Raw genomic sequence first — 21,060 nt, 5'->3', positions numbered from 1 at the left:
TAATGGTTGAGCTAACTGGCCTGCTGGATGTAGTTATTAAATGTTGAATCAAAACTTTGGTTGGATGCCATCAAATAGGATTTTAGATTAATAACCAATATTGGAAAACAAGTCTAACCAATTCTGGAGGCAGCAAATCTGCGTTTGAATTATGCCTCTATCATTTTCTACCTGTGCATACATCACCTAATTTTTCTTTTTTTTTTTTTTTTTTTTTTTAATTTTTTTTTTCAACGTTTTTTTATTTATTTTTGGGACAGAGAGAGACAGAGCATGAATGGGGGAGGGGCAGAGAGAGAGGGAGACACAGAATCGGAAACAGGCTCCAGGCTCCAAGCCATCAGCCCAGAGCCTGACGAGGGGCTCAAACTCACGGACCGCGAGATCGTGACTCACCTAATTTTTCTAAACCTCAGTTTCCCCATCTGTAAGATTGGTTGATATTACCGACTTGAAAAGATTATTAATAAGGATTTAATGAAAATATAGATGAAAAGCATCTAGAACAGTTCCTGGCACATAACAGGTGCTCAATAAATACTAGCTTTCTTGCTTCCTATTTGTCAAATACTACGAAGATTTTAACATTAGCATAGAAGAGAGGCTTATTTTCCTCTCTGCTGTTTCTATAGCAAGAAGGTTATTATATACAGGTTATGAATTGCTAGATTAAGAATTTTTTAAGGATAAAATCATGCATTCAGGGAAGTATGCCCGGAGGCCCAGCTTGAAATCTGCTCCTCCTGGGGCGCCTGGGTGGCTCAGTCGGTTAAGCGTCCGACTTCAGCTCAGGTCACGATCTCGCGGTTCGTGAGTTCGAGCCCCGCGTCGGGCTCTGGGCTGATGGCTCAGAGCCTGGAGCCTGTTTCCGATTCTGTGTCTCCCTCTCTCTCTGCCCCTCCCCCGTTCATGCTCTGTCTCTCTCTGTCCCAAAAATAAATAAACGTTAAAAAAAAAATTTTTTTTTAAAGAAATCTGCTCCTCCAGCCCTTCTACAGATTTCAGAAACTTCAGATTCCTTGTATTATATCTCTTTCTGATTTAAAGAACTTCTGTTACTTGTAACTAAACCCTGTCTCATACGCATATACATTAGCATACCATGTAATGTTTAAAATTGAATCCCATCAATCAAGGAACCTTTTCTGCCTATTCTGCTCTTAACAATACTTATTTTAATACAGATGCTAATAAAGCATTAATATTTTGAAATTTATGGAAAAGTATTCATTCACACATAATGGTGGTCTAATGAATCAAACACTGAAGATAATGCCTTAAATTATTTTCTTGATGGCATAGGATGATATATAACAGTAATTCATAGCAGACAATTTGTCTACATTTTGATCCTCATGTGGTTATTGTTTGGGGAAAATAGCCTACAATTTACCAAGAAAGCTAGAGTAGATATTTGAAAGAATCAACCAGAATTGGTTGGCAGTCTGGCATAATAAGACTTCCTTGAAGATGGGTAGACAGCACTTTGAGCTGATACTGAAGAAATACATGTCAATTATGGTAAATAAGGACCTAGGGCTGCTAATTACAGGACAGAATCTGAATAACTCCTTCAAGCCATTTTCTACTGGGAACCTTTTAAATTTTATGTGATTAGTTAGATAGTTCTCTGGAAATGCAGTTATCAAGATAATTTGATTTCTTTTAACTCCCTTGCACACTCTATCTACTCTCTCAAACACTTTTTTTTTTTTTTTAAGTAGGCTCCACACCCAGCATGGAGCCCAATGCAGGACTTGAACTCACAGCCCTGACATCAAGCCCTGGGATCAAGAGTCAAATGCTTAACCAACTGAACCACCCAGGTGCCCCTCCCCTAAGCATTTCTACTCAAATCTTCATCTAGGCCCACCTAGCAAATTCCATGCCAAGGGGCAAATATTAAAATTCACTCAGGGGGCGCCTGGGTGGCTCAGTCGGTTGAGCATCCGATTTCGGCTCAGGTCATGACCTCATCGTCCATGAGTTCAAGCCCCACATTGGGCTCTGTGCTGTCAGTTCAGAGCCTGGACCCTGCTTCGGATTCTGTGTCTCCCTCTCTCTCTGCCCCTCCCCCGCTCATGCTCTGTCTCTCTCTCTGTCAAAAATAAAAACATTAAAAAAAAATTCACTCAGACCTCTGATTTTTTTTTTCAATGTTTATTTATTTTTGACAGAGAGAGAGAGACAGCACAAGCAGGGGAAGGGCTCTGTGCTGACAGCAGAGAGCCCATTGTGGGGCGTGAACTCACGAACAGTGAGATCATGACCTCAGCTGAAGTCAGATGCTTAACCAAATGAGCTACCCAGGTACCCAGACCTCTGATTTTTATTTATTTATTTATTTTTAAATTTTTTAACGTTTATTTTATTTTTGAGCTAGAGAGAGACAGAACGTGAGCAGGGGAAGGCCAAAGAGAGAGGGAGACACAGGATCCAAAGCGGGCTCCAGGCTCTGAGCTGTCAGCACAAAGCCCTAAGTGGGGCTTGAACTCACAAACTGTGAGATCATGACCTGAGTCAAAGTTGGACACTTAACTGACTGAACCTCAGGTGCCCCCAGACCTCTGATTTTTAAAGTGCTCTTTCTGAAAAGGCTCAGAGCCACAGAAAAGTTAGAAGCTGCCATTGTATGACTCCACCTCCTCCCACATTCATGCTGGGCAGAACTTGTCAACACATCCCAAGTGTTCTGGATTGTGCACAGCCTAAGGTGGCTCCTTTAATCTGCCGCATCCACTCCCTCAACAGATTCAGGTCCATCTAAAGGGAGCATGCCAAAGTCAGGATCTCCTTTGTGGCCTGGGAGTTCCATGAATAAGAGAGAGAGAGTTCTCATTAATATTTATGTTCCTAGCACACATAACACATTTAATAAATGCTCATAGGGGGAAAAAAAAAAGGTCAGTCCTGAACTGCATTCTACAACTGCTCCTAGAACTCTGTCCCATCTTGCTATCAGTTCTCACAGTCTCACGGGTCTGCTGCTCATTCTACTTCTGTCCTGATTTTACTTTTTTTTTTATTTTTTATTTATTTTTTATTTATTTTTTATTTTTCAACATTTATTTATTTTTGGGACAGAGAGAGACAGAGCATGAACAGGGGCGGGGCAGAGAGAGAGGGAGACACAGAATCGGAAACAGGCTCCAGGCTCCAAGCCATCCGCCCAGAGCCTGACGCGGGGCTCGAACTCATGGACCGCGAGATCGTGACCTGGCTGAAGTCGGACGCTTAACCGACTGCGCCACCCAGGCGCCCCTGTCCTGATTTTACTTTTGAGATCATCCTCACACTGTTATCTTTGTCATTTAGCTGCAATTTTGACTCTCTGTGTTGGGACACTGGCTCTACATCACTGAGGAATCCTTCCTGGTCTGGGTTGCCCTTGAGTCTATGTTGGCCCCATGCTGGCCCAGAATTGTCAGAAGAACCCAGCAAGGATTCACCTGGGAGAAGGGACAACGTCTCTGCAGAGTTCTTGGGTTGAGAGAACTTTCATTTGTGCTATCTCATTGAAGAGTTTTCAATCTAAAAATAGGAAAGCCCTTGAACCTCATTTTTCATATCTCCTTGTCATTTGAAGCTGATCCTGAACTATCCAGCAAGGAAGAAATAAGGAAATGGCAATATGATCAGATTGAATGAGTGGAGTAAGCATATTCATGGAAAGACTGACATTAAGTATTTGGAATATAAAAGACCAAAAAATTATTGGTGTTACTATTTTTTCCATTTTCAAAATGTTTTGGTGGCTAGAATAAGCTATACTTGGAATTCCCTTAAGGGCAACAAGTATTAATATATTAGACATAGCTTTATGAAATAAGGGTAGTATCTTCCTTTATTTCAAAACACTTCAGTCATCATCTAAATATTTACCAGAAGTTTTATGACATTTTATTAAACTCTGTGTTAAATATGATTGCTTAATTAGTACTTTTCATTTATACTAGCCAGAAGTGATTACCTTCCACATTTTAGATTTTTTGGAGTAAAAAGATACATTTTTTAATGTTTCAAAGTTTTTATTTAAATTTTATTTACTTAACACATAGTATATTCATTTCAGTAGAATTTAGTGATCCATCACTTACATACAACACCCAGTGCTTGTCACAAGTGCCCTCCTTAGTACCCATCACCCATTTAGTCCACCCACCCCCCACTATCCTCCCATCCAGCAACTCTGTTCTAATTTTAGAATGGACTTTAAATTGGCTATAAACTTGAGTATTTCCCATATGATTTGTAGACATGACTATATGGTGGAAACTCTTTAGGTACCCTAAAAGTGTTATTTGGGGGGTTGCTGGGAATGAATTCTGGTCTTTATGTTCACATTATTTACCAGTAAGAAACATCTTGGCTCAAAAATTAGTAGGATATGAAAGTCTTTCATGCTACACATAAGCATCTTGTTCTTGAGGGAAAATAATTTACTTTTAGAGTCTGAGGAATGGCAAACTTGTTGCATTCTGGAATCTGGTATTAGTTCTCTCACCTTGACAGCCCAGCCCTTAGATAAGGCTCAGTTCTGTACTACTGGAGCAATAGCTAGCTTTTGTTTCTATAGCCACTGACTGCACCTCCTGACCCTGATAACCATCTCACAAATGCATCTTCTTGCTGAGAAAAATCAAAGGAAGAAAATCTGGGTGGCTCAGTTAATTGTCCGACTCTTGATTTCAGCTCAGGTCATGATCTTGTGGCTTGTGAGACCAAGCCCAACGTCAGGCTCTGCACTGACAGTCCACAGCCTGCTTGGGATTCTCTCTCTCCTAGCTCTCTGCTCCTCCCCTTCCCCTCAAAATAAGTAAATAAACATTAAAAAACAGAAAGAAAGAAAAATCAAGGGATGAATGTGGAAGAATAAATCCAATTGCCCTGTCACCACTATACTTTGCTGGTGACAGGTCAATGAGGTGACAATTCCTGTGAGGTTCATTCCCTGCAGTGCTAATAAATGTACAACAGCACCAAAATTGCATGACAGCTCACCCATTCCAGGCTAGAAATAGATTTGAGGCACACAGACTCAACGATAAGCTCTTCAGCATGTTAGCTAACATAAGCTCAACAAAGAGATACTTAGGCATGAAAGAAACCTTATTCTGCACTGAAAAGCAGAAGCTGCCCAAGAGGGTATGGGTTAAGGCTGCTTTGATAGGGCTAAGCCAGGCTGAAGCCAGGGGTATAGCAGGATGGGCTGGGGATGAAGGCTGCTTAATTGAACTAGGAAAGGCAGTGGACACTGGATTCCAAAGGGGGCCCGACTGGGAGGAGCAAGGGAGCTGGGAGGAAGTGAGCTAAGGTGTGGGATATGAGAACATAGGAGAGAGACCTGAGGATTTTTCTGGGCTATGTCAGTCTAGGATATATATCCTAGACAGTTTTTTTCCTGGAGAGGAGAAAATTACAGCTAAGAGACTTGGAGATAAGGTCAGGTAAAGAGACAGATTTGATGGGATGGGTGTGGAGTCGGGGCGGGAGACAGAAAGGAGAAATGGGAGAGATGCACCAAACAGGAGGCTTAGCCCAAGTTTGAGCTGGAGACTCAGTGGACAGTTCTAGGGCAGAAAGTTACTGAAGGGATACTCGGGGATTATCAACTGTGCAAGAGCTGCTAGGAATCAACAGCTAGCTCTGGGAGGAACAAGTGAGAAAAAGAAAAGAACTAAATAAGAGCAGAAAGTGGAGGGGAAAAGGGGTGGAAAAGGGGAAGTAGGGAAGGGAGTTATTAATCTGGTGAGAGCTAAGCTAAACATTCTCTCCTGCCATCAGCTTGGAAGCAACTGCACCTGTTGCTGTGTAGGCAAAATCAAGGTGAGGAGCCTGGTTCCTCTATACTCAATTGTGGTTGATGACTTTAGTAGGCTGTAATGAACTACGCACACCAAGAAAGGAAAAAGTTAACTGAGATTGAAAGAAAGCCTTATTTGGCAGTTTTCAAACAAGCAGGTTGATTTGGCTTGTGTGAAGGCAATGATGCCTGATTTGGAGCAGAGCAATTTATGTTGTACCATTTTAAAATCCAGTCTGGCACACTCTGATGAATATGTCGGCTGGCAGCTAAGAACTTGCTGGAATGTAAGAGTCTTTCACCATTTATAATCGACACTTCCCTTTCCAGGGAAGAGCTTTTCTAATCTCTGAAGCAGTGGACCTATCAATTTGCATAAACTATGACATTCTCAGTGAACACTGAGAATTTGAACACTGTGAATTTGAAAGATGAATTTATCCTCTACCACTTACTTTTCTACTGTCTTTAAAAAAAAAAGCAGCATCAGTCTGCAGTGAATCAGCACCTTTAAAAATCACTTGTGCTGAGTAAATCTGTTAAGAGTGGCAGGGAGCCATCCTTAGAAGGGGGAGGGGCAGGAATAAAATGATCCTTTTCTATTTTTGTACCTGCCTAAGTGGTTAAACCACCAATTAATTACATTAGATGCTAATTAAATGTAAAACAGATTTTAGGGCTGTTCTGATTTGCTTGTTGAAGTATGATTGCTTGCTTATCCTTCACCTAATTCTCATGAGAAAGTATCAAACAGTCCAGGTGAGTTCAAAGAAGCCTACCAACCCCGCCCCACCCCCCCCCACCCCCCCAACCCCCACCACCACAGGACTTGCACCAGTCCCTGAACAAAAAAAAAAAAAAAAGGAACACCAAGGATCAACAGAGTCTACTCTCAAATCCCTCAAATGCTACATACACTACCTGGTCACATTTGCCCTGTTCTTACTGCTGTTTATCCACGAGAAAGCCAAGCCTGAAATCCCTCTTGAGGCTAAGACATATGAAAATGCCAAATGAATCAGATCAAAATTTCACAAATTTGGTTTCATTTAATCATATCTGATTCTGCACACTATAGACATCACTCTATGAAATTACATCAGTCATATATACCATATACTATAATTCATTAAACTCAAATAAGAAAAAACAATTAAGAAATGGGACCAAGGGTGCCTGGCTGGCTCACTCAGAAGAGTGTGTGATTCTTGATCTCAGGGTCATGAGTCTGAGCCCCACATTGGGTGTAGAGATTACTTTAAAAAAGAAAAAGAAAAAGAAAGGGTGACCAAATGTCATCTTGCTCCAAACCTAACCAAAAATCATATTTTGAGTGAAACCTGACAACACCTGGTTGGTTAAGCTGCATACCTAGATTTATTAAAATCACTCCCTTAAATGTCTATTAGAGAATACACACACATATTTATAATACTACTGCAAAGTTGAAAAGAGACTTTGCAAAGTCTCATCATTAGCAGAGACGCTGTATATGAAGGACAAGCATAGTATAATCTATCTCAGTAAGAGTTACTTTTACCAGCAACATGTATCAAAATTTTAAATGTGTGTACTCTTTGACCCAGGAATGCCATTTATAGGAATGTATCCTAAGGAGATAACTAGTGAAATATATAAAGATGGCATGCAAGGATATTCATCATGGCTTTCTTTACACAATAAAAAAAATTGAAAATAGCCTCATTAACCTTTAATGGGGGACTGGCTAAATGAAAACATCAATGCAATATTATGCAATCATCCAAAAAGAGAATATATGCATACCTGATGACATAAAAAAAAACTTCATGTCACATTGCTAGTAAAAAAAAAGGCATAAAAAACTATTCATAGTATGATTTTTAAAAATATAAAACAATTTATACTGTGGATGGTAGAACTTCAATTTTTTGGTACTTAATACTTTTTAAAAAATTTTCTAAGTATGTGTTTACTTCAAAACCAGGGTGTAGGGGGATCAAGTTATTTTCATCAGAGGAAAAAAAAATCATTATTCTATATTTCAGTCAGACCAGAATAGTCACCGAGAAAGCCAAATGTAGCTCTTGTGTGTCTGTCTGTACCTTCTGTTGGAAGCAAAACTGTGGATAAACAGTATCACAGAATTTGAATGGATGGTGTCTAGAATACAAACCAAAACAGAAGTGAAACACTACATAAACTTAGGAGGATGCCTTTATCATACATAGTGTTTGAAAGTAATTCATTGTGCACATTTGTGTGTCTATTACCATATTTTCATGGCTAACAAAAAATAATGATGATTCCAAATGGCAACAAATAATATAACTACCATTGGTTTTTGTTTTTTTTTACATAAGTTACCACTCCATAAGTCTTTGTGTTGGGGAAATCTGACCTGAACAGATGGACCTCATGCTGTTTTCTAAAACATAAACAGATTTCTGATCTTCTGGACCAGGAAATGAAGTCAGCACTAAAACAACAGACACTATCATCCATCTCCTAAATTCAATTTCAATTTAAGAAGCTCCTAATAAAATCAATATTTTCCTCTTTAGAAAGTGATAAGTTTCTGTCTTAATGGAATGTGTTCTTGACATAGTAACAAAACATAGTGAGAGATTAGTGGCACTGGAGATAGTGGTTGACTGAACCCTGAACCAAGCCAATTTTGGAGAATTCCTTCATTGTGGTTTTTGGCCAGTGGTAGCATTTGGCTGTCTCCACCCTTCATTTTCCAAGTTCTTCACAGAAGGGGCATCCCTGAGGACTGCCACTCTACCTGCTTAAATCTTCATCTCATTAGCTAAAGGGCCCTTTTTCCTTACAACATCTTCACAGGAGCATTTTCACAAATAGATGCCCCTGGAGACTCAAAAAAGGACTCTCTGTCAAGTAATTAGCAGCGTGTCAGAGTTTTTGGGGTTTTTTTCCTGCTCTACCACTTTCCAGCTTTGTGACTTAAGGCTGTGAGGAAGCTGGTGGGGCCAGCAGGAAAGAGTCTGAGGAGGAGTTGGGGCCAAGGAGGTGGCCCATGAGGCCAGGGTATTGGTTATATAACAGGAGAATGAACCAATAATTAACCTGGCTCTGTCTGCTAGGATGGTCTAAAAGTGATGACACCCCAGTGTTAATAACCACACCTAGCACCTAGATCTTGCATTGTCTACTAAAAGGAACCATGGCTTCCTGAAGAAATAGCTTTTGAAATGACTGCAAAGGTTGGGTAAGAAAAGTACAAGATAAGCCTGAAACATCTTACACCAGAAAGTACTCCAAGATTAAAATAAGAGATGTCAAAAGAACCCAAGAACCAGCTTGAGTGAGATTTGAAAGGCCAAATCTCTGACCATTTATTTTAGCATTGAAATCAATAATGACAGTCTGTTATAACCCATTGAATAAAACAGAAATCTACAAATCATGCTGGTGTAAATAAGTGAATTAATAAATAAATAAATAAAAAGGAAGACGAGAAAACTCTTCCTTATATAATAAAATATCAACTAATGAATAAAAAATAAATGTTGGAGGGGCACCTGGGTGGCTCAGCCAGTTAAGCAACTGACTCTCGATTTCAGCTCAGGTCTTGATCTCAGGGTAGTGAGTTCAAGCCCTGCATTGGGCTCCACACTGGGCATGAAGCCTACTTAAAAAAAATAAATAAATAAAAATAAAAATTGCAAGTACTGTTTCTACTGAATGCATAGGGCTTTTGCACCATCATACAGTTGAAAAATTATAAGTCAAATCATTTTTAAGTCATGGACCATCTGTATATCCTCTACTGCATCTCCAGTGGACAGACAGCATTGATGCTGTTTGAACACCTACAATGACAGGAAGCTCACTCCTTCCCAAGGCAGCCACCTGGGAGTCATACTGATCGCTAGAAAATTATTTTTTTAACATTGTGTCAGAATCTTTCTCCATATAATTTCCAGAGGCTGTTCCTATGTATTTCCTCTGGGGTCACTGATCAATTCCATCTTCCACATGACAACATTTCAATATCAGGAACTATTTCCTGCCTTCTACCTTCCCTATTGCAAGTCCCCCATTATGAGTTTTCTCCAAACTGAAAACCTCTTTTTTTTTTCAATTATTTCATGTGTAACCATGGTTTACAGTCCTCTCACCATCTTAACCACTCTTCTCTGAACATACACCAGGTTTTTATAATCTCTCCTATTCAGGAGACTCTGTTTCTATGGGGGCAGCCTGAGATCACACCAGGTATTCTGGCAGCCTCATGCATTCATATTTATTCCTTCATTCAGTCAATATTTACTGAGTGCCTATGACGTGGAAGGCACTAGTCTGAGACATTATGAGAGATAAGATTAGGAAGACATAAGCTTTCTCTTAAAAATGCACGTTAATTTGGGAGAAACAATATATAGTTACAAATGTCACAAAACAGACACAGAAACTTCTATATACAGTAAAAGGAAGGAACATCAGAGTTAGACCAGAGTCTAACATCAGAGTACTAAAGGACAACGCTAAAGTCATGACAATGCCACACTAGACCTATTTTGTTTTGGGACAGTAAGAGAATTGATAAAAAGCAGAAGGTTGGGGTTTAAGCTACATTAAAAGAGAAAATTCCAAATTAAGAGAATTATCATACAGATCCAGAAGACACAAAGTGTTTATATAGTCCATTTTGCCATTGAAAACTCTGACAAAAGAATCAAAAATCATTTGTCCAGAGTGATTTAGATGCAGCTCTATAAAGGCAAAATAAACAAATAAATTAGACTACTACAGGCCTATACCAAGTGCTTTACATGTAATGTTTTACTTAATCCCACAAGAACCCTAACAAGGTAGGCACTAATATTATTTGCTCTTAAAAAAAAAAAATTAAGTGAACCTCAGCCAGGTACAGTGACTTGCCCAAGCTTCCAAAGGTGTTAAACATGACATCCAGGCCTCACATCCAAACCCTCAGCTTCCAGCCCAACTTGAGGCCATCAACCCCACAAAGCAATCTCTGGCAAATCTCTAAACACAACCTCACAATGCTCCTGGTGAGTTAATTGGAGAAGCCTCTCAGTAACCAGTTGTTCCTCCCTGTGTTTAAGAATACTTTAGGTGCACCTGGGTAGCTCAGTCGGTTAGGTGTCCGACTTCGGCTCAGGTCGTGATCTCACGGTTTGTGGGTTCGTGCCCCATGTCGGGCTCTGTGCTGCCAGCTCAGAGTCTGGAGCCTGCTTTGGATTCTGTCTCCTTCTCTCTTTGTCCCTCCCCTGTTTGCGCGTTCTCTCTCTCAAAAATTAATAAACATTAAAAAAATTTAAAAAAAAAAACACTTTCTACTGGGGGGCACCTGGGCAGCTCAGTTGGTTGAGTATCCAATTCTTGGTTTGGGCTCAGGTCCATGGTCCCATAGTCATGGGATCAAACTCCGTGTTGGGCTCTATGCTCAGCATGGACCCTGCTTGGGATTCCCCCTCTCTCTCTCCCCTCTGCCCCTCTCCCTTGCTCACACTCTCTCTCTCTCAAAAAAAAAAAAAATTAAAAAGAAAACACACTTTCTACAGGACTCTGTTAGAGTCCTTGCCGTATGGTATTGCTGTGAGTTGCATATGTAACTTATGAATTATATAATCACCAATAAAGTGTTACTGTTCCAAGAACTCAACAAATGTTGGGAGTCCTCTGGCATAGCTGGCCTGCTTTGCAGAAAGTCACCCTCTTAACAGAGACTTCTAATACTGGATCTGATTAGTTGTGGCGCTGAGCTTTGGTAATCATACTCCTGCAACCTGACTCTATCTTCTATCTCCTAACCCTAATTTAAGGGAATCCAAGAAGTAATGTGAGTATCTGGCTTTGGTTCACTACCACCCTCAGAAGCCTTACCATTGGGATTCTCACTCCCATTTAGAACAATGGCTCAGCTAGAGTTACACAGAGACCAGGGCAAAATAAATGGGAAATCACCTAATATTTCTTCGTTCCTTCAACAAGTTCTTAAAGTTAAAGTCAAAGTTCAGTAAACCTGCTAATATTTTGGGATCTTAGATAAAAGTAAAGAGATACAAACCAAGTGATTTTGATACAGTCAGAAAATGATTAAATGAACTTTAGTAAAGATGACAGGTATATGAATTAAGTTCCTATATAATCTTAACTATGAAATAGTGTTAAGTGCCCATTGATCACATACAATTCTATTACAGCAATGACTGTAAGAGAAACCAAAATTAATAAACAATCTAACCTGTGTAATGGTATATAAGCCAAAATTTTAAAATTATATATGTATTTTAAAATTTATAGATGGGGCGCCTGGGTGGCGCAGTCGGTTAAGCCTCTGACTTCAGCCAGGTCACGATCTCACGATCTTGCGGTCCATGAGTTCGAGCCCCGCGTCGGGCTCTGGGCTGATGGCTCAGAGCCTGGAGCCTGTTTCCCATTCTGTGTCTCCCTCTCTCTCTGACCCTCCCCCGTTCATGCTCTGTCTCTCTCTGTCCCAAAAATAAATAAACGTTGAAAAAAAAATTTAAAAAATAAAATAAAATTTATAGGGCAAAATAAACTTTTGGTCCTCAGAAGAAAAAAAAAAAAACTGTGACCTCAACTTATCTCTGACATTTCCTACCAAATAGAAGGCTATTTCCTGTGTCTAGACTAGAAGGTAGATGGATGAAAAGTAAGAAAGGAGAGATACTAGAGTGATCATCATTTTCCTTTCCATACCTAAGCCAGGAGCCAGCAGACAGTGACTGTTGATGTAACACTTTAGTTACTTGGAGAATCATTACTAAGGGCAGGATGGAAAAAAAAATGTGTGGTGATAATAAGGGTACTTTGCCTGATTTTACAATCAAAATAATGCAGGAGAAACATGAAATAAGAAGGAAGATATAGTAGTGGCCCATAACATCCTGGAACTATGATTTATCAGAGTGTTTAAGAAATACCATCCATAGTGCAAGGTGGCCTCAGCAAGGAAGATGAAACAAGACTCTCACTGCCAATGAAGTGCTTAAAAGCATTCAGGGGCACCTGTGTGGTTCAGTCAGTTCAGCGTCCAACTCTTGATTTCCTTTGGCTTGGGTTATGATCTCACAGTTTCATGGGTTTGAGCCTGGAGCCTGTTTGGGATTCTCCTTCTTTATCTGCCTCTCCCCTGCTCGGGCTCTCTCTGTGTCTCTCAAAATAAATACATGAATGAATGAATGAATGAATGAATGGATAAATAAATAAATAAATAAATAAATAAAATAAACGTGAAAAGGGGTGCCTGGGTGGCTCAGTCAGTTAAGTGTCCAACTTCAGCTCAGGTCATGATCTCATAGCTCCTGAGTTTGAGCCCTAAGTCAGGCTCTGTGCCGACAGCTCAGACCCTGGAGCCTGCTTTGGATTCTGTGTCTCCCTCTCTCTGCCCCTCCCCCACTCACACTCTGTCTCTCAAGAAATAAATAAAAACATTAAAAAACTTTTAATAAAAAATTAAAAATGTATTATAAAAAAATAAGCTTAAAAAAAGTGTTCAGAGGGGCGCCTGGGTGGCGCAGTCGGTTAAGCGTCGGACTTCAGCCAGGTCACGATCTCGCGGTCCGTGAGTTCGAGCCCCGCGTCAGGCTCTGGGCTGATGGCCCAGAGCCTGGAGCCTGTTTCCGATTCTGTGTCTCCCTCTCTCTCTGCCCCTTCCCCGTTCATGCTCTGTCTCTCTCTGTCCCAAAAATAAATAAACGTTGAAAAAAAAAATTAAAAAAAAAAAAAGTGTTCAGAATAAAAGGCTTGGTTAGTTAGAGTATGATTAATGACATCATCTTTTCGTCACCAACAAATTCCAATGCCAAACTGGAAAATTATATTTCTACTCAGGTCACCAGGAGGCAAAGACTCTTCAAGCATCTAATAATCGGGGGTGGGAGGTGTGTCTAATCCTCATGATAACCACAAACTGTCAGATTGCTAGATAGGTCAACAACTGCTGAGATTAGCTAGGTCTGAAGCATGGATAGCAAAGCTATTCAAGTTAAAAGGTAGTGGAGAATTCAGCTATTCACACCTGAATTAAAATATTGTGAACCTTACAAAAACTCCAATCAAACTTAAATTTAATAATTGAATTATTTACATCTTTACATTTTCTCATTAATTTTGTGTCTTTGAAAAGACTCTAATTTATGTAAAAATATGGAAAAAGGTATGATTAATCAACCTCCCTGCCAGTCTCCCAAATACTATTTTCTCTTGTGACTGAATTCACTAACTCCCATTTCTATTAGGTAAAGCAAAAATGTTAACCATATTAGTTAAATGAAACCAGTGTGTGACCATTGCCCCTCTTCAGGTCATTTGGCCCCTCTACTTACAACTACCCACCTCTTGGCTGCAGCCTATTGATAGATCTACCAACACAAATAAACAAAACTTAATAAATCCTATTTAGAAACAGAATTGGTGATATCTAAATATAATATGGTTCTAAGTTCTACTCCTTTGAAAATTTAATTGTGCTCTTTCCCTCACCAGAGAATATTTTTATAATCTTGGATTGGGGAACTAGAATAGTGTTCTCAGTGTAACACCAAGGTGAAAAATCACAAAGAAAAAATGGACTGGTTTGACTCCATGAAAATTTAAATCATCTATAAAAAAAAAAACCATACAAAAATTTAAATGACTAATTAAAAACAACAATAGCAACAAAGGGTTAACATCTTTCATACAAGATGGGCTCTTAAAAACTCAAAAAAAATTGCACAAAGCCCATGAATAGGCAATTCACACAAAAAAATACACATAACCAATAGACATATGGAAAGATGCATATATGCACATTTCTATAAAAGAAAAACAAGAATTTAAAAAAGAGTGAGATACCTGTTTTGCCTCTTAGGTGAGGAAAATAGGAAAAGCTGATTATCTCTGGCGTGAATGAAGAATCTAGAACATCATGCACTATTTTTTGCAGGGCAAATTGTTATAAGAATTTTGGAGAATAGACAATATGCACCAAAATGTTAATTTTGCACCAAAAGTATTAATTCTCTAGCCTATAAATTTCATTTAAGAATTTATCCTAAGGAAGGAATATCATTACACAGATGTATATTAAAAGAATATTCAATATGGCATTGTTTATATTATGCAAAAGTTGTAAATAATCTGAACTTAAATAGGATGTTGATTAATTCAATACTTACATGTATCAGATAAGAACATATCTATAGCTGTGTGGAAAAAATACCAGAAAAATACATAGTGTATGATTCTATTTATGATACACCAAATTTAACATGCACATTTTTTCACATTCGTAAAATTAAAATGCATCTTACAATTGACAGCATCTTGGGGCGCCTGAGTGGTTCAGTGGCTTAAGCGTCTGACTTCGTCTAGGTCATGATTTCCCAGTTCATGAGTTCAAGCCCTGCGTCAGGCTCTGTATCGACAGCACAGAGCCTGAGCATGCTTTGGATTCTGTGTCTCCCCCTCTCTCTCTGCCCCTCCCCCACTCATGCTCTGTCTCTCTCTCTCTCTCTTTCTCAAAGACAAATAAACATTAGGGCACCTGGGTGGCTCAGTTGGTTAGGTGTCCAACTTCGGCTCAGGTCTGATCTCACAGCTCGTGAGTTCAAGCCCCACGTCGGGCTCTGTGCTGACAGCTCAAAGCCTGGATTCTGCTTCGGATTCTGTGTCTCCCTCTCTCTGTCCCTCCCCTGCTCAAACTCTGTCTCTCTCTCTCAAAAATAAATAAACATTCAAAATAAATGTAATTAAAAAAAAACAATTGACAACATCTTACATTCAATGAAATGTATCATTATTTATAAATTTAATAATCTGGAAGTCTTTATTCCAAACCAATATGCATAGTTACCTGTGGAGAATGTCTTACTAGAGGGTTTTATTTTCTATTCTGATGTTGATCTCATTTTTTATAATCAGCTACATCTTAGGATTTATTCCATAATAACCATAAAATTATTCCCATTTTGCTGTTCTAAAAGGTTTTTAAATCCCAGGAAAAAAATAATACAGAATAGCTCATCAATGCTCCAATAACCGATCTTTTGTTTTTTGGAAAAAGTTATTTTGATCCATGACAGATACCAAAAAATAGTATTTTTTTTAAATTTTTTAAGGTATTTGGCCAAACTTATGTGTGCACATTCTTATGAATTTCAATGACATCAATTCTTAATTTGGCTAAAAAGTAGACTTTGTCATATTTTCCTTCTTATACAAATAACAAAATACAAAAAGAATAGCTCCTTTTTAAAAAGATTGCATACTAACAGTTTAAAAATACTACAGGGGCGCCTGGGGGGTTCAGTCAGTTAAGCATCAGACTTTGGGTCAGGTCATGATCTCATGGTTTGTGAGTTCTGTGCTGACAGCTCAGAGCCTGCAGTCTGCTTTGGATTCTGTGTCTCTCTCCTCCTCACCCACTAGTGCTCTATCTTTGTCTGTCTCTCAAAAATAAATAAACATTTATTTATTTATTTATTTATTTATTTATTTATTTTTATTTTAATGTTTATTCTTGAGAGAGAGAGAAAGAGACAGAGAGAGCATAAGCAGGGGAGGGACAGAGAGAGAGGGACACACAGAGTCCGAAGCAGGCTCCAGTTTCTGAGCTGTTAGCACAGAGCCTGACGCGGGGCTCGAACTCACAAGCTGTGAGATCATGACCCGAGCCAAAGATGGACACTTAACCAACTGAGCCACCCAGGCGCCCCCTAAAAAATAAATAAACATTTAAAAAAAATGTTTTTAAATACTACAGACTAGGGGCAGAAGCGTCTGACTCTTGATTTCATTCAGCTCAGGTCATGATCCCAGGGTTGTGGGATTCTCTCTCACAGGGCCCCTGGGAGGCTCAGCTGGTTAAGCGTCTGTCGATTTCGGCTTAGGTCATGATTTCATGGTTCATTAGTATGAGCCCCGAACTGGACTCTGCGCTGACAGCCTGTTTGGGATTCTCTCTCTCCCTCTATCTGCAACCCTGCCCCTCTCAAAATAAATAAACTTAAAAAAAAAAAGAAAAGATTCTCTCTCTCTCTTCCCCCTTTGGCCCTCTGCCTGGCTTGCTCTCTCGGTCTCTCTCTCTCAAATAGTAATAATAATAATAATAATAATAATAATAATAATCATACAGGCTAAAAAGCATTTTAAGGAAAAACACTTTCATTAAGTATCTAGAAATTAAATACATCATGTTAAAGAGCTCAAACTGAGTAATATGTTACTCGTCATAGAGGACATGTGCATATGTGAGTTAAAAATAAAGAACTACTTTTTTTTTTTAATTTTTTTTTTTTTTAGCGTTTATTTATTTTTGAGACAGAGAGAGACAAAGCATGAATGGGGGAGGGCCAGAGAGAGGGAGACACAGAATCTGAAACAGGCTCCAGGCTCTGAGCTGTCAGCACAGAGCCCGACGCGGGGCTCGAACTCACGGACCGCGAGATCATGACCTGGGCGGAAGTCGGCCGCTTAACCGACTGAGCCCCCAGGCGCCGCAGAACTACTTCTTACAAAGCAATCGTCAATAGAATTTTACATTTAGCAATGAATTTACTAAAAAGGAAGTATAACCTAGAGTCTAAAATATAATCTTTTATAAAACCATAAAATATGGCAGATTATCTTTTAATACAGAAAAGTGAAATACTGATATAAATGCCAGAAATTAAAAGAAAATAATATATATACATATAGTGTATATATAGTGTATATATATATGACTACATAAAAATTAAAATTTTCTATGGCAGCTTAAATACCATAAACAAAGTTTAAAAATAAAAAACCAAGAAAAATTTGCAACATATGTAACAAAGTCCTCATTATACAAAGAGCTCCTACAAACAAGAAAAAATACAAGCACACCAATAGAAAAATAAGGCTGGAAACTCACAGAAGAAACAATAAGCATGACCTATACAAACATATGGAAAATATGTTCTTTTTGGCCTATCCAATTGGAAAATACTTTTAAAAGATTGATAAAACCTAATAACCTAATTTTGGTGATAGTGTGAGGATACCAACATTCTAATTCAGTATTTATAGTGATATACACTAATACACACTTTCTGTAGCACAATCTGGAAATAGTGTTCTTCCAATACATATTTCATGAATACTTATATATCTAGCATTGTTGTAGATGCTGAGAACATGATAAAGAATGAAACAGACAAAAGAGGAGACAGGAAATTACTGAACAAATAAATGAACAAATCAATCTGTTTAAAATGTACCTACCCATTGAACTGACAATTTCACTTCTAGGAATTTGTTCTAAGAGTAGAACAAAACAAGTGCACAAATGTTTGACCAAATATGTTATTTGCAGAGGTGCCTGAGTAGCTCAGTCAGTTAAGCATCTGACTCTTGATTTTGGCTCAGGTCATGATCTCATCATAGTCCAGCCCAGTGGGTGTCAGGCTCTGTGCTGGGCCTGGTGCCTGCCTAAGATTCTTTCTTTCCCTCTCCCTGTACTTCTCCCCGCTTGTGCTTTCTCTCTCTAAAAAAAGAAAGAAAAGAAAGAAAGAAAGAAAGAAAGAAAGAAAGAAAGAAGTAAAAACAAATATGTTATTTGCAGAGCTGTCTGTAATAGCAGAAAACTGGAAATACATAAATATTCATAATTATGGCATTGTTTAAATCAATAAATTATGTTCTATCCACATAGTGCAATATTATGCAACCCTTAAGAATGATGACCTAGTTTTTATACGTATTGTTTTGAAAGATATTGGTGATAAATTTTATAATGCAAATGCAACCAACAGAAGATTGATCTATTTAAAATGCATGTATGTTCACCTAAAAGAAAATCTGTTTACAGTGGTTTTCTGTGGTTTCTCTGGTTTTATGCATTCCTCTACTACCTAAATATCTTACAATAAGCATACATTTTATGAGAGAAAAATCATAGATATTGATGTTTTAAAAAATACATTATATAATCTTTATTGAGTCCACAAAGTATATACCACCAATATATTTGAAATTGTCAGCATTATGACACATCTTAGTCATATTTTCTTCAGATTACAGCTTTCCGTAAGATGTTATCTAGCTATTGTTCTCTATTAAATTTTTCATTAATTCTTTTTTTAAACTTCCCTTAAGAACATTTTTTGTATATCAACTTTACATCTTTTTAGACTATCTTTGTTTCAAATTAAAATATGCATAAACACTTAATTGCTCAGCATAATACCAAAAACTTTAATCCACAGGCTCTGTACTTTGGAACAGATGATTATGAAAATGGTTCTGCAGAGTTGAGAAACACCAGAGGTGTCAGAAAATAAAGATGGATTACAAAAAAGCTCTGGAAAAAAAGTGTAACTTGCAGCGTGCGATGGCATTGAAAACAGTAAGTGTATTTACATGTGCATTGTATTTGCGTGCATATACACATACTTGAATCCTACAGATGCATACGTGAGAGTTCATGTTTAAGGTTGCCGTGAGTACTTGCATGTAAGTAATCAAACCTGTTACACAAATGCTTTATCTGCATCCACAAAAGGGAGCTACATTTGCCTTCACCTTATCTTCAGGAAACCAGCATTTAACCCATCTACAAAGGGATTCAGTGTCGGCCAGGCTCCACTCTGGCACCTGCTTTGGAGATGGGCTATTTTTGGCAAAGGTGCAGAGTACAAGGGTACAGGAAGCCCTAGCCCGAGAAGTGAGCCAACGAAGGCGCTTGAGGCACTTACTTCAGCACCAAGGACACGGGCAACGCCAATCAAAGTCCTTTAAGGCCGAATTGCCAGCGGAAACCGCCTCTCTCCAGTCGCCCCCAGCCCACTCCGCCCAGTGCGTCACTATCTCCGGACCCTCAATCGTCACCCGGAGGCAGTCTTTCCGTCTCGCTCTTCGCCAAACCCCGCGAAAGCCTGGATGGAGATGCAGGGCCCCACTCGCCCCAACACGAGTCTCCTTCCGGCTGGACCGCGCGACCCTTCCATCCTCTTCCTCCTTTCAAAAGAGGCCAAACGGGCGCAGTGTGGAAATTCTTCAGCGCCCAGAGGCCGGTCAGGGAGGGTTCGTGGTTCCCTCCCCGGAGCTGAGGAAGCTGAATGGACTTGCCCTGCTCCTCTAGCCAGCACACCTGGCCATAGCCCGCCCTTCCTCCAACTACTCCTTGCCTTCGCCTTTCGTTGTGGAAAAATTTCTACAAGCCATCTATTCTCCACGAAAATGTCAACCCATATGGACTGGCATTCCAGAATCACACACATAAGAGAAGAAAGAAAACTACCAATTCTTGGCTGTTTCTAAAACCATTCAGCATTTTTTAAAGTTTGGGTTTGAAACTGATCTCATGACGCCACAGGGACTCACTTGGGTGGGCTCCTGGGCCAGAGGAAAGCAACTACCCTAGCCTTTATCATGGAGGTTGTGGAAGGGCCCAATAGGTGCGACGGTGGCAGAACACGGGGGGCTCAGGGGCCCTAGCTGACGCTGACCCCGGCTGACCCGGTGTCCCGGTTCTCCAGGAGAGCAGTGAGGGGACCGCGGCCTTTCTGACGTCCAACAGAGCCCCATACGAAGGTTGTGAAGGAGGGCGGGGTGCCTCGCCCTGGGCCCCGCCCAACCCCAAAAGAGGGGCTCTGCCCCCTAGGTACCATGGCTAAAAGTGGGTGTATGGGGTTCGGGGTCGGCTCTCACTCCTTTCGGGTGGGGCGGCCTGGCAGGCAGCGTCAAGGTGCAAATCTGCCGCTGCCGCCTGGCTCCGGGCCCGGTTACCTTCGTTTCACTGCGAAGAAGGGGCGCGCGGCGCTCCGGCCCGGGATGCCCGCTACCGCGCGCCTAGTCCAGCCTCTAGGACGGCTGTGTCCGCCGTGCGCTTCGCCAGGAAAAAACGTGGCCAGGGCCGCTGAGGCCGCCAGGCGGGGCGTGGAGAGGGGCGCCGCGGTGCGGACACTGCGCCTGCGCTCTCTGCTGCCCACTCCCCCGCCCCCAACGCGGCCAGGGCCCGAGCTGAAGACCGCCGGGACGCCCAGGATTTGTGCCTGAGCTGCGCGACTTCCCCTACCCGCGCGATGGGAGGGTCCAAGGCGCCGGGAAACTGCCTGCCCCGGACCCCTTTAGCCCACGCCCTTGGAGACGGCAGGATTGAAGCAATCGCTCGTCAGCTGGGATGACGTGGTCTTCTGGAAGGGGGCAGGGAGGCAGCCTCGGTCCATTTCCACCCATCTGTTTGTGTTTAAAAGTAGCTAGTCGATGCCTCGGTATTTAAAAATATGTCTAGCATCGGTAAATCGTGGTCG

At 40.3% G+C, this 21,060-nt stretch overlaps 1 protein-coding gene across 1 annotated transcript in view; it reads right to left on the bottom strand.

Annotated features, from left to right (window-relative positions):
- SLC35G2 (solute carrier family 35 member G2) overlaps window positions 1-20,684 on the bottom strand; it is a 47,801-nt gene extending 27,117 nt beyond the window's left edge. The window contains exon 1 of the mRNA XM_047874108.1: window positions 20,537-20,684. The gene's annotated coding sequence lies outside the window, so the exon portion shown is untranslated. The remainder of the gene's footprint in view (window positions 1-20,536) is intronic.
- Between the last annotated feature and the right edge of the window lie 376 nt (window positions 20,685-21,060).

Source organism: Prionailurus viverrinus, chromosome C2 (genome assembly GCF_022837055.1).
Source record: "Prionailurus viverrinus isolate Anna chromosome C2, UM_Priviv_1.0, whole genome shotgun sequence".
Classification (NCBI taxonomy): domain Eukaryota; kingdom Metazoa; phylum Chordata; class Mammalia; order Carnivora; family Felidae; genus Prionailurus; species Prionailurus viverrinus.
Note: the sequence above shows the minus strand (reverse complement) of the source record. Positions and strands in the feature narration are given on the sequence as shown.